The sequence below is a fragment of the Rana temporaria genome, chromosome 1, assembly GCF_905171775.1.
Source record: "Rana temporaria chromosome 1, aRanTem1.1, whole genome shotgun sequence".
NCBI classification, from domain to species: Eukaryota; Metazoa; Chordata; class Amphibia; order Anura; family Ranidae; genus Rana; species Rana temporaria.
Genome location: NC_053489.1, coordinates 250,924,732 through 250,940,585, shown reverse-complemented (window position 1 = coordinate 250,940,585; position 15,854 = coordinate 250,924,732).

Genomic DNA, 15,854 nt, shown 5'->3' with positions numbered 1-15,854 from the left:
AATGCAAACCAATGCATAAACATTACACATGTGTATGGCAACAAAGACCTCCATTGTTCTCAAAATACTTTTTTCAATTGAAATAAATTATGTGTGCATAAAATAAAGCTTTACTAAGAAATTGTTTAATAAACATATATTATTTTACTTACTAGGCATGACTGTCAGTACTGTCCCTGTTCCAAATATTAGTTTGTCACCAGCAAAATTTGCACAATGATATGTGGCCTGACAAATAATGTGAGACCTCGTACACACGACCGAGAAACTCGACAGAATCCACTCGACGAGGAAAAAAGAGAGCAAGTTCTTTTCTTTTTTTCCTCGACGGGAGTCTCAACTTCCTCATTGTGTTCCTCGTCGGGCTAATTTTCAATGAGAAACTTGAGCGTGTGTATGCTAAGAAACCCACGCTTGCTCAGAATAAAGTATGAGACAGGAGTAAAAGTAGCATTTGTAATGGAGATAACACATTTTTCAAGCTGTAACAGACTGTAAAGTGCAAATCGTCTCTTACCAAACTTTTACTTAACACGCAAACACATGAGATTAGCAAAAGCAGCCCCAGGAGTTGTGCAAGTGGAATCAAACTTCCCCTGCCGTTGTAATTGTTGTACGTCACCGCATTTGAGAATGAGGAGATTTTGTACGCAAAAGCTTTGTACGCAAAGCAAGCTTGTTAAGTTCCTCGACAAGCCTAACAAGGAACTCGTCAAGGAAAACGATGTGTCTCGCCCGACGAGTTACTCAGAGTTTCTTCCTCTGCATATACAATGCTGGCAATTTACAGTAATTTATGACAGATGTACTCTGTGGTGACTTAGGATTATGGAAAAAATAGGATTTTTTTTTACTATAACTAAGAGAAGTTATTAATATGTATAATATTAATAAACTATCCCATTATAAAAACATATTAGGGTTGCTTTACTTAAAGAGTAAAGAATTTTCACTTAGCAAAATAAACACTTACTTAGACTATTATGCATTAAAATATTGACTTCCACTATATAAACATATGCAAAGTAAAATCCTGTTTTATTTAATTTAATTATCTTGTATATGATTGGGTATTGGCAAACATAGTCTCACTTTATTCCCAAAGCTAGCTGAACATTTACTGGTAAGCATATTTTTTTAGGATTCCAGTAATATCATTTAACTTAGAAAGCCAAAGGGCAAAGCTGTGAATTATGGGGCAACCTTTTAAGAATAACTATAACTAAATGAAACTTAAAGTGCAGGTTTGTTATCAGAAAATATATTATGCTTTGCATGCAAAGCATTTTTGATAATTTTAGTGTGTCTCTAACCCAAACATGGTAACCTAAATCTGGCATTAGTAGATAAGAGACAAATTGTAAAAGTTATTGACATCATTACTTAATATAAGTTACTGATTTGATTTGTGGAACTCTCTGACTATTGGTTTCTGTATTACACCATGTACTGGGATTTTGAAGAATATATGTTATTTGTATAATATTTTGGTGGAGACAATATTTCAAACAAAGCTATAATAGCTTTATTCCAGTATTACTCACTTGGTCTCACGGTCACTTCAGTTCCTGTTCCAAATATAAGCTTGTAACCACCAGAATCACACAGTGATAGATTCTGTATCATTTACCTGTACATTATACCAATGTAAACCTCAAGCTGATTTCTTGCTAAAACAGATTTTCCAACTCATCTGTGACAAGTAGGAATTTGAAATTCACATCACTGTGTGTTTTTGTCTATTAATTTACATTTTCGAACCACTGTGTTTTAAAATTGTATGGAGAAAAAAAACGTAACCACTCACCCTGGAGATTTGGCTGTATAGTAGAAACTGATCCCCAATATTTATTAGAACCCTGCAGATGTATGATCCTCCACTGCTTGTTATATTCAAGAAAATACTTATTTTGTATAAACTGTCGAATTGCATGAGGTAATGATGTCTGAAATCCTTAATTATTTCAAACATCAATGTAAGGAAAATATTTTTCTCTGAAAGAGTGATATCCAACACTACAATTAGAGGATATATGGGTAAGCTCTAAATTTGGGATTTTAAACCACAGCCATCAGCATTAATCACTGTTATAGTTTGACTTGAACGATCTAAATTCCTTATTCTATACATTTTTCAATATAGGATGCTATTTTATTTATGTTTTATCATTATTTTTACAATTATCTTGACTGTTAAGCCTGTTGTTATTTATATTATGCGATGTGTTTTATTTATCCAAACAGCAAAAAACATATACACTATAAGCAGAAATAGGATTGTAATAAAATGTATGAAAACTGTTTTATGAAAAAATGTATGTATAGTGATTAACTATTATTTTTACTGCTGCTGTAATCACCATGTTGGATGTCACAAATCAGATGGTTAGGACAAGGATCCTTCTTTGATCCAACTTCAATGATATACAATGGGCTGAAGTAGGACCAAAGTTGGACCAAAGTAGTGCAGGGAGCATTTTCAAAGTCGGACTGACTTGTGTTGGACCCGTTAAAACAGCTCCCATAGGAAAACATTGATTTTCACACTTAATGCGACATAAGCTACCAATGTCGGTGCATTTTTCATACAAGCCTCACAGTCAAAATATGTGCTATTTGACTTAGCCACTGCTCACACCAAAATAAATCAACTAAATTCACAAAGAAATTTCAATCTTCTATATTTTCCCTTAACCATACTAGATGTCATAATAGATCCAACTAAGACTGCATTGCCTTTGTTGGATAGAACACACCATATTAGAAGCGTTAATATAAATGTTTGCTTGATTCTTTTATCTTACTTGAATTATTTGAAATATTACTTTAAGAAGAAAAAACATTCCCCAATAAATAGTTCATGATTTACCGTATATTATTCTCTTTGAAAGCCTTACCAGGTTTAACCACCAGTTTTGTTCCAAAGCCAAAAAACAGCTTCCCATAACTTCCAGTATCACAGTGATACATACTTATGCAAAATGTGTTACAGCCAATGCTTAAGTTTTATCCACGTTTTTTAACATGTATACGGCATATTCATTTTTTCGATTATTTTTATCTTAATTGTTCTTTGTCATGAAAAAGATAACTGTGATGCCTCTCTGCAAATACAACTACAGGGCTAATGAATTTGTATCTCTCAGTCATTGTGCCATTTTTGATCAGTGACTAACTTACTTGTGAAGAACAATTAGGCAGCCAAGCAAATAGCATTTTTTTCAATAAAGATTCAGAAACGGTAGCAAAGCAATTTCCCTAATGACAAGATTTCTTTACCTTACATTTACCATCATTAAACATTTAGTTTAATCTAAGTGTAAATGTTATCATATTCAAAGCTTTAAAAATTCTAAAATAAATTTCACAAAATCAGCTGTCAATTGATACTCATTTGCCTTCACATAAAAAAATTGACATGAACTTAGGGTGGGATAACAATAAATAAATATTGCCATAGCATTAACTTAAACATTCTTAAGAATGATTACAAATTGGTATCCTTCCAAAAAATTGATAAATATGTGGGAAATGCTTTCATATTATTGAGGTATGTTGTTTACTTACTAGGCAAAACTGTCAACTTGGTCCCAGTGCCAAAAATGAGTTTCCAGCTGCCAGCAGTATTAGCACAGTCATGCACCCTTCTGCATAAAACATGTCTGTTTGATGGCTTGTGTTACCTGCATCTATACTTGGCAACTGTAAAATGACCATATTCATTTATACTTATACTTCATTTATACTTAACTCATTTTATTACTTAAGCTTATTTTAAGAAAAATGTATATTCCAGGGTATTAAAAAATTACAATACATTTATAATGTCTGCTACGTATATGGGTTCTTTATGAGTATGTTATGTTCTTCTCACTAGAGTTGAAACATTCACCAGCTTACAAAATTAGTTGAATTTTGATTATATTAAAAAAGACAAGGTGATGCACTCATAATAAAGCAGGCAGGACAATTCTGGCTGCCTGGAGTTTGCTCTTTTTAGCAGAAATATATTATGTTAATTTACAAAAATAAATAAATAAGCTATTGTCAAATTTCAATTCAGCTGATAAGGAAATGTAAATAATCTGGATAAAATCTCAGCTTTCATGTGTATGTAATGTAACTTTTATATACTGTTTGGAATGCATATCTTCGCACTATATGTTGTGTATGTGTGAAATGATATGTGTGCCCTTCATAGATTATTGAAAATCTACAATGACACATGTTACACTACATGCTGTATTTATTAGGTAAATATCTTGACTACAAAAATCATTAAATATTTAAATACTTAGGAAAATAACATCATACTTACTTTGCAGGACAGCTAGCTTTGTCCCACTTCCGAATATCAGTTTATTGCTGGCTCCATAATAAGCACAGTCAGACATACTAATACATAAACTATACTTCCTAAATACTATATCTATCTATCATAATTTGATGATCTCTTTTCCAGTTTAATACATTGGCATACAATATACATCATGTATTGCATTTTTGTATTCAGAAATATGTAAAAAACATACACTGTCATATAGAGTATATACTTATAAGACCCATATCAAGTATGATGGTATCAGTTTATTGAAAATATAAAGAATAATTACTCTCTGCAGTTATCCTATGCTGTATGTACCTCTGCAACTGCTGTTTTCCATTTGATTCCTAGTTAGATATTAAAACAGTCTTCTTTAACTTTAGGCCTTATGTACATGGAATAAAAAAACACTGCTTTTAAAGGTGTTTTTTTATGCCTCTGAAAATAGCGCTATTTTAGCCAATGTGCCCATACACATTGTGGCATTCAGATTCATATTTTACAGCAGCATTTCAGGACATAAAAAATGGCCAAACCTACATATGAAGAAGTGTTTACTTGTATGATTTATATGTATAAACAGTGGCTAGAATAAATTAATATACGCTTCTAATATCCCTGTAAACATGCAAAGCGTGTAATTACATTTCAAAACAACCATTTTTTATGCTGTATTTTTCTGCCAGCTCCTGGCAGAGAGACCCAACATGCATAGGTGTATTTTAATATTGCCTGCATAATGTCTTAGATGCCTAATGTCTGATCCTTGAGATTTCAACAACTTCAACAATTATTGCCTTAGCCACTGACACTCTATGCAGACTCCCAAATATTCCCCATCATCTCTTCTACAATATAAGTCCTAGTTGCCTGTCCATCCTGACGAAATATATTTCTCTGAAAGAATGATATCCAACATTACAATTGGAGGGTATATTGGTAATCTAAACATGGGATTTTAAACCACAGACATCAGCATCAAACACTGTAATAGTTTGACTTGAAATATTTAAATACATAATTTTTTTTAAATGTAGGATGCTATTTTATTTATGTTTTATTATTATCATTACCATTATCACCACTGTTAAGTTTTGTCATGCTACATATGCTGTGTGTTGCATGTATCTAAACAGCAAAAAATAAATATATACTGTAGGCAGAAATGGGATTGTAATAAAATGTATGAAAAAAAACAAATGTATATTGACTTACTAGGTTTAATATTTAGCATAGTTCCTGAGCCAAATATCAATTTCCATCCACTAGTGCTTGCACACTGATACATGCCATTACACTTCAGCTACCCATTGATGTTAGCTAACAATGAAATGGTTGAAATACACTTTTGTAAAAACAGATTTAGTAGTACAGTTGCAAGTGACCATAGTGTTTTATAGATTGTATTAGATTACAGTACTTTTATTTTACAGTGAATTCGTATTTAGTTTCAGGCTAGGTTCACACTGCTGCAAATTAAAAATTTGCGTTGATTTTGCCGCGATTCACGGCCTAAGTTTCAGGGAATCACAGTCTATAGAGCTGAATTCGCATCACACAGGGATCAAACTCGCACAGGACCCTTTTCCCCGCAGCTTAAAGGCTTAATAATCCACAGGGAATTTTAGTTTTAATGTAATAAATTAACTGAAATTCATAGATGTTTTGTCTGATGGGCTTGCTATTTGGTACAATTTTAAAAGAAAAAGTATGGCTAAATCTATTTTGGCCCTACATCTTCTATGGATCACCGGAGTGCACTTCGTTCTACACTCCTGTGAATGCTATTGAAAATCTCCAATGACACATGTTACACTATATGCTATATTTATTAGGTAAATATCATGACTATGGAAATACATTTAAATATTTAAATACTAAAGAAAATAACATCATACTTACTTGGCAGGACAGCCAGCTTTGTCCCACTTCCGAATATCAGTTTATCGCTAGCTCCATAATAAGCACAGTCAGACACACCAATACACAAACTATGTTCCTAAAGACTATACCCATCCATCATAGTTTGATAATCTCTTTTCCAATGTATTACATAAAACATCATGTATTGCATTTTTGTATACAGAAATATGTAAAAACAAAATATGCTGTATGGAGGATATTCTTATAAGACCCATATCTAGTATGATGTAGATAAAACTGTATTAAAAATTTAAAGAATAATTACACTCTGCAGTTATCCTATGCTGTATGTACCTCTTCAACTGCTGTTTTCTATTTGATTCCTGGTTAAATATTAAAAAAGTGTCCATGCATACTGTGACATTCAAACTCATATTTTAGAGCAGCGTTTCAGAACATAAAAAAAATGCCCCCAAATCTACATTTGAAGAGGAGCTTACTTACATGCAACATGTATGAAAACAACGAAAACGTGTAGCTACATGTCAAAACAAGCAATTTTTTATGCTGAATTTTTCTGGCAGAAAGACCCAGTGTGCATAGGAGTATTTTAATGTTCCCAGGTGCATGAGGTCCTAGATGCTCAATGTCTTAACATTGATTGACATTTTAACAGTTTCAACAATTATTGCCTTAGTCACAGACACTCTATACAGATTTCCAAACATTCCCCATCATCTCTTATTCACTATATGCCCTAGTTGCCTGTCCACCCTGCTGACCCCATAGTTGCCTGTCCACCCTGCTGACCCCACTGACAATTTTTCTTTCTAAGTCTATACCATAAAACAAGCATGCAGATCAGGTGTTCTCACTTTACTTTATGCATGCTTATTCTGGTTACTCAGAACATATTGATTTTACAAATAAGCAAGCAGCAAGTGTTTTCAGAAGTAGAGGAGTGAATACTGGCAAGACAAACATTTCTCTCAATAAGAGAAGCATATATTTTTTTTTTTATTATGGTTTCAAACATAGGGGAATATGCCATCTGGTTTGCCTGTAAACACCTGAAGCAGTTTGCATCAGAAAAGGTAAGGAAAACAGGGCACTGATAACTCAACAATAAACACTTCATTGACTTTTCAATTATAGGGTAAATTACCCAGTTGTTCCTAAAAATACCATGGGAAATAATGGGTTTTGCCGAGTCTGTCTTGTTAAATTGACTTTAGTCTAATCTCAACACAACTTAAACTTCCCCTATAGTTAATAAATCAGCAAAAATCATAAAAAAACAAAGGCATCACCTCTGCTTTGATTAGGATTCCCTTTTTGGTAACAATCAGCAAGAAAATCTAAAGTAATGACAAGAGTGCAAATATTTAGAATCAATAACAATGTCCACACCATATTCTTTTGCAGAACATAAGCAGGAACACTTACTTGGTTTAACAATCAGCTGAGTTCCTGCTCCAAATATGAGTTTCCAGCCACTTCCAGTATAAGCACAGTCATGAATGCCTATACACAAACCAGGGTTTTGTGTATGTGGCTTTTTTATCACTGTTTTTTAATTAGATATATTAAACCTCTCATTCATCCACTTGATATATCAAAATGATTGAGAGTAATAATGTTATGCCAATAACAGCAATGATGGCGTATTGCTCATGTATATTTTACATGATCTTTTGTATGACTGAATGTTTACAATATAGATATACATAAAAAGTGCATAGCGCTAGCATAAATTAATAAAGATAGTGATCCCACATTCATGATGGAAATATGAATCTCAAAGAAAGCCCGGTGACACCATTCACGCTCATGCTCTGCTTACTGGAAGGATTGTGACCCCCTTATAAGAGTGGTCAACACACGCTCTTAAATATAGCCATTCCCGTATCCCACAGGCAAGAGGGTCCCTTTCAGAGTGGTGATCCAGCAACTTCAGCACTCAAGCCACAGCAGACTCTGGGGAGTAGACAGGAGGAATCTGTTAGACCTGAGGTTTTGGAACGGATATATGCCTGTATTGCTGCGGCTTGAGTTCTGAAGCTGCTGGATTACCACCCGGAAAGGGACCCTCCTGCCTGTGGGATGCAGGATTGGCTATGTTTAAAGAGTGTGTGTTGACCACTCTTATCAGGGGGTCACATTTCTTTTTAGTAAGCAGAGCAAGATAGTAAACGGTTTCACTGGGCTTACTTTGATATTCCTATTTCCATCAGGGCTGTGGGATCACTGAAGTTTATTTTCATTTGGGATTTCTTGGATTACTTTGTTTCTCTATGGACTATTGCTGTACAATTGCTTTATTAATTTAACACTGGAGCGCTGCACTATTGTTTTATTTTATTACAATATAGATATGTTTAGTCCTATTTCTGACCTAAATAACATATTTACCAGAGTCTACCTAAGAAATAATCATAACCAATATTACTCCTTATTGGATGTGTTTAGTAAACTATTGATCTTTGCTAAAACTATTCTCTACTGTAAAAAAAGTAAAGCATCCTCAAAAGTTGAATTGTGCTTAATATTCTGTTAAAAACATTTATTATTTTAAAACGAGTCCCTGACATTCATAATCAATGCAAAATATCTATTAGGAATTCCTTTAAAATAATTTCAGAAGCACTAGTAGACCAGAAATATTTTTTTAAATGTCTTTTAACACATATATATTGCCCAAGCAATCAATAGATTGATTCTGATTAATATAGACTTGTTACTTACTCGGATAAACAGTCAGCTTTGTGCCTTGGCCAAATATCAACTTCCTGGCACCAGAATCATCACAGCAAAATATGGCATTACACTAACTTGTTTATACAAGTTCTTTCTTCTTTATATACATTATAGTCATGTAATGTCTTAATTTTTTTTAAAAAAAGCACTTTTGAATGAATTTCACAAGTTAACATAGTAATACAGTTCCAGTGTGAATGTTAAAACTTTTCTTTGTTTGGTCCAGGGTACTTTTGTCAGGTCAAGCTTTGAGACATATAACTTTTTCAAGTTTGTCTCTTGACATGACAGCTTGTTCTGAAAAAAATTACTGATTGGCCATATAATAAGTGACATCTTTAAACAGTTTGGTACTTAAAAGAAATCTCTCATGAGAGAAATATGAAGGCTGTCTTTGCTGACCTTTCCTTTTGCAAATGCTAACTAACTGGCTGTTCACTAGCCACTAACCTGGAACAAATATAATAATAATACGAAAGTATAGCTTTTATTCAAATTTTACTTGCTGTCCTTGGTCAATGACTTTGAAGTACGAAACCCAACCACAGACAGGCAACAAGCAGGAAGGCAGAAATTTGGCCGTGCAGTCAACTATTTTTGTCATTGGTAGCAGAACTTGCACTACAACAAGGGTGTAGATAAACCCATCTGAGGGTTTGAAGGAAAATAATACCCATAATAACCCTTTGATAGAAGATTTGTTAATTTTGCACAAATACTATATATTTATTAGTCTGTGATGAAAAATAAGACATACTTACTGGGATTGACAGTCAACACTGTGCCTTGTCCAAATGTAAGTTTGTAACCACCACTACTATAATCACACAGTGAACTATCACATAGCAAATACTGCACTTCCCAAATCAACTGACTGGAATGAATACATTATTTCCAATAGACACGTTTATAAATCACGACATATGTTGTTGTTGCCAAGTTTATCACACAGTTGTGCTTTTAAAACTAGTCTGGATATTTATTGGACTATTCACTTTGCAAAATGTATACTTGCATTCCAAAGTATATGTTAATTTTACAAAGTGGTAGCCATGCACATAATTTGGTATTGCTCTTTGCAAAGTAAACATTATTTGGTTCTTTAAATTAACCACATTGAATTATGAATATGAGGAGTGTTGTAAAGAATTTTTAGTAATATTTTTCCAAGCCATTTTAGCCCTTTTTAATGTAAAATGTTATTTTCGAATTTTATCTTTCCAAAATCTTCTAACAAATGTGATTATTTTGACATACTTGCCATTTTGCTTAATGTAAACCAGAAAAGATAGTTCAGGCATAAATTAAAGACTATGTGATAAATGTTGGTAACTTTAAAAAAAAATCCCATTTGTGTAACTACAAATAATGTTTTTTTTTTCTTGTGAATTTGGTGCTGATTGTAATGTATGCATTTTTTCTTGTTTTTGTATTATAATTTACTCAGTGTGAATGAAAATGATAAAAATATTTAGAAAGTAAAGCAGAAATACTTGCAACCTTTGACAGAAATCCCACTCACTTGGCTTAATTACTAATCTTGTTCCACTTCCAAAGAAAAACGTGTAGCCAGTAGTACACAGTGCTTTGTATGTATACAATAACTACTGTGACTTGTGATGTGTATAAAGTATGTTCTAAACCAGGCATTCTCAACCACAGTTCTGTGGAACCCTAGGGTTCCTCTAGTTGTGTCCAGGGGTTTCTTGAGCTGTGTGGGTAATTTACCCCCCATCTGATGGGGCCTGCATAGTTCTAGGGTCAAAGCCACTTATCAATGTTAGCACATGGAAACAGTAATCAATTGTTCAACCTGTGAAGCCTCGTACACACGGCCGAGGAACTCGACGTGCCAAACACATCGAGTTCCTCGGCCAGTTCAGCACTGAAGCCGCCGAGGAGCTCGGCGGGACGAGAGCTCCCATAGAACAACGAGGAAATAGAGAACATGTTCTCTATTTCCTCGTCGAGCTCCTCGTCGGCTTCCTCGGCTGAAAGTGTACACACGACCAGTTTCCTCGGCAGAATTCAGCCAGAAACTCGGTCGGAAGCTGAATTCTGCCGAGGAAACTGGTCGTGTGTACGGGGCCTAAGAGTGTCATTCTCACCACCATTGTAAGGGTTATATTCTTCCAACTAACCACCAAGGGGCATTTTTCACACTGATCTCAAATGAATTGGTTTTAGCAAGGATACTCTGAGACCTGATATACATTTTAGGGGGTTCCTCTGGGGTAAAAAGGCTGAGAAAGTGACAAAAACAGAAAAGAAATTACCTATCCTGTGAATAACAATAATATATAAAAATAATAATGACACATTGGGGTTGATTTGCTAAAACTGGTGTGTAAAATCTGGTGCAGCTGTCCATGGCAGAAAATCAGCTTCTAAATTCAGCTTGTTCAATTAAGCTTTGACAATCCCACAAGCTAATTAGTTTCTATGCAGAGCTGCACCAGATTTTGAACTCTCCAGTTTTAGTAAATCAACCCCATTAAGACTGATTTACCAAAGGAGTTAAGAATGTTCTCTCAAAAATGTAAAGAGTCTCTTTAATTATCCAATCATGTGCAGTTAAAATAAACACATGGTTGGAAAACTGAAATTACTTAACTTTTATGAGTTATTATTCTCAAATAGCTTAGTAAGTAGCCCCACTATAAGACCAAAAAGTAAGAGAATATTAGAATCGTCTGTTAGGATTTTAACATAGTAAACTCAATATACAACAGAGATCGGGATGGATTACTAATGAACTTTGAGGTGTAATGTGGTCAAGTATCTTATATGCACTACTGAATTCATAACTTGTGTGAAATGTTTTGTAAAGAGCTCTGTTAAGATTTGCAATGTAATGTTGCCCCTTCAATGTAAAAGATAATTGGATTTTCAAAATCATCTGTTTAGAAAGAATGTTATTACTTTGATATCACTGTCATTTTGTCATTATACCTAAATTAAAGAATATGTGTTAAATGTTGGCCAATTCATTTTGTGTAACTTCAAATTATATAATTTTCTGAAAAACTGGCACACACCTGTCTTGTATTTGTATTGGAAACTATGGTGTCTCAATAAAACAGATATGAATATATATTAGAAATCGCACTTACTTTGTTTAACTACTAATCTAGTTCCACTTCCAAAGATGAACTTAAAGCCAGTAGTACACAGTGCTTTGTATGCATACAATAACTTCTGTCACTTGTGATGTGTATACAGCATGTCAACAGATAACCTTCAGTATGAAACGGTCTAAACCAGCCTTTGTCAACCTTTTCAACACAGAGGAACCCTTGAAATACACTTCCAGTCTCAGGGAACCCCTGCTAAAAATTACTATATCTACAACTCATGATACATTAGTGTGAAGGTCAGTGGGAAGAATGCCCCTTACATTGTGGTCACTGGGAAGAATTATCCCCTGACAGATCACTAAAAAAATCAATGGTGTCATAGGGAACTATTGCTCATTGCTCAAGGAACCCCTAGTAACTTCTGGAAGAACCCTAGGGTTCCATGGAACCCTGGTTGAGAAGCCCTGGTCTAAAACGTCTATCCCATTGATAACAATAATATGTAAGAATATTAATGACACACTATGAGAATAAAAGTATTATTATTTCTCTGCTATGATTTTGGCATTAATTAATCTTTGTTCACTTTAAACATTTGATTGTGCTCATAAAAGTCATTTTTTTAAGCGGTATTAAAGTGGTTGTAAACCCAACCACACAACTTGCACCTACAGGTAAGCCTAGATTAAGGCTTACCTGTAGGTGCAAGAAATATCTCCTAAATCTGGACGGTTTATGAGATATTTACAATAATGACAGGCGCCGATGTCTACAGTGCATGCGCTCCATAGACAACGGCGCAGGCGCACTGAGCGTGGTGTTTTTCTGAATGGCATAACTTGGGTTAATGTCCTATTCCCGCGCATGCGCAGGGATCTGCCGGTCCCGCGCGCATGCGCGGGAGTGACGTCATCGCCGCTCCGGCCAATCACAGCGTCGGAGCGGCAAAAACAAAAAGAATCTGCGAGGGGACATGGCGGCGGCGAACGAGGAGCACTTCGGGGGCTTCGATTTCAGGTAAGTAGCAACATAATGAGCTAGTATGCTATGCATACTAGCTCATTATGCCTTTCTCTTGCAGGATTAGATTTACTTCCTCTTTAAACCCCCAAACCAAAATGTAATATATTGCAGCTTACCAATCATTAGATGTGGTGACCACATTAGTTTTATTTTTTATGCTTTTCCCCCTCTGTTTTTACCTAGTAATCTGGCCAGTAACACACCTGATGTATTAGAGTGACACTACTCTGGATGAAGGAGAAACATAGACACCTTTGGGAAGCAGCATTGTTAGTCTGGGGGGAAGGGGAGTATTAGATGTACAAGCAGATTTAGATACACTAACAAACTGAAGCCAAACTCCAGCTTACAATTTTCAAGCTGCAGAAAAAGAAATGTTTGCTCTTCGGGTTATTTCTGATTTAAAAAATCACAAACACTTTATTATGAACTGTGAAAATTTGCTGCATTCTGCCGTCTATATTTGATCATGATATAGACATATTCTAATCACACTGATAAATGATACCGAAATATAAAATAAGAATAAAATATGTATATAACTACAGATATTACCAATACTTCCAGTCTTCTCAGACAACTGTTTTTCTATCTCTGTGAATATTGCATACATAAAGAAGAGCTTTACTCTGACATTATATAATAAACATAGCAATTTACTTACTAGGCAGTACTGTTAGCAGAGTTCCTGTTCCAAATATTACTTTATCGGCATAATTTGCACACTGATAAATACCCTGACAAATACTTTAAGGGTTCTTTCCTCTGTATATAAAGGCAGTCTGGGTGAAGGTGCACAGCAATATCAAGTCTTTTAGATAAAAATTGTCACTTAGATTTTTGAACAAAACAAATCTGTGCCCACTTCAGTTATCCATGCTCAAGGTACAATCCTGTATTAAAATATCCCTTAGGTCCCTTGGGTGTTCAACGGGAATGCTGTCTTATAGAGTTCATCACTAACTGTGTAAACATTCACTACTCCTTTGGTTAATCAACCCCATCACTTGGTTCTCTGTCTTTGTGTTTTTTAAAATCCACCATTCTAACTCTGTCTCTATTTTTGTTGTGCATATACAATACCAATAAGCATACAAATTCACATGCAGATTATGCTTCTAAAATTATAACACCAGAGTAATAAGGATACATTTTTCACACACACACACACACACATATATATATATATATATATATATATATATATATATATTCAACACACTTGCCTCTATGAATCCACTGTGCCATATAACATGCAGCATGTTTTATATACATGCATAAAGTCTGAAATACACGGTGGGGTCGATTTACTAAAACTGAGGGGGGGGGGGGGGCAAAATCTGGTGCAGCTCTGGTGCAAACCAATCAACTTTCCAACCAACCAATAAAGCTGAAGTTAGAAGCTGATTGGCTACCATGCACAGCTACACTAAACTTTGCATTCTCCAGTTTTAGTAAATTTACCCCACTGCTATGAATGTTCATACTACTGCAATCTGTAGTAGAAAAAAAAGGCAGTAGTCTTTACCAGTTGCTACTTACACACAATGTTAGATATTGTGCAGCAATAATTACACATTAGCACTATTGATCTATATACAGTGATTATTTAAAAAAGGCTATGGCATGGGTCAAGATTTGTATCACTCTGATTCATCCTGGGTGGTTTGCAGGATTCAGGATTACTTTAGGAACAAAAAGGACTATATATATATATATATATATATATATATATATATATATATATAGTAATAGCACACAATTATTACTTACTTGGTGTGACATGCAGTTGTGTTCCAGCTCCAAATGTTAACTTCCCCCAACCAGAGCCGCTATTCACACACCAGCCACCCCCTTTACATTAAACTCTTGTGTACTACAGAGCAACATCTGCTGGGGATTGTGTACACGTGAAACCTCTTTATTAAAGTACTAAAGTTATTATTTAAACATATTTATAAATTGTTGACTTCAAATGCACATACTATTTCACTTGTACTCATTGATAACACTTCAGGGATGAACAGTTTAAAATCCCATTAAAACTGCCAAAACAGTATATTATTATTCCAGGGATAAGCCACACATATGTGCAAATCATAGAAATTTACACTAATTTAAACAGTATACCTATCATCATAATCCATATAATCCACTAACATCACTATACTGTATAAAATGGATGAATACATAATATATCATCCATAGTAACTATTCATATAGTCAAGTATATGACTGACTGGGTGGACCTAAGTCAATCTACTAATATGAAAAATTGAGTTTGCTTTAGCTGTCACTTCATCAATGGTAAAGTTTACCGTTCACATATTATTTAAAGACACAGACTATAATTAATAATAACTCAAACTTACTTGGTCTTACATCAAGCTTGGTGCCTTTCCCAAATATAAGCTTGCTGGCACCAATATTATCACAATGGTAGAGTGCATTGCAAAAACTCTCTGCACCCTGTTATAATTTTATAGTGTACTGTATAAAAGCATTATTGGATTAGTGATCATGAGTGTCACATGAAGTATAATAGAGGAACAAATATTGTATATGCATATCTTTGGGGCATTAAAGTGCTAATTTACTTTGGCTTGCCACATCAAAGGAGTTTTTTTGAAAACGAGCAGGCAAACAAATTAATATAGGAGCAGGATCAATCGTTTAATGATTTCCTACTAAAGAGTTGGTCATCCCAGAATAAACGTATGCTCCTAGATTTAGCCACATTAAAAAGAAGGTCTCATGCATCTTTGAGATTGTATCTTTTACATCCTGCAGAAATCCAAAGGATGACTGGG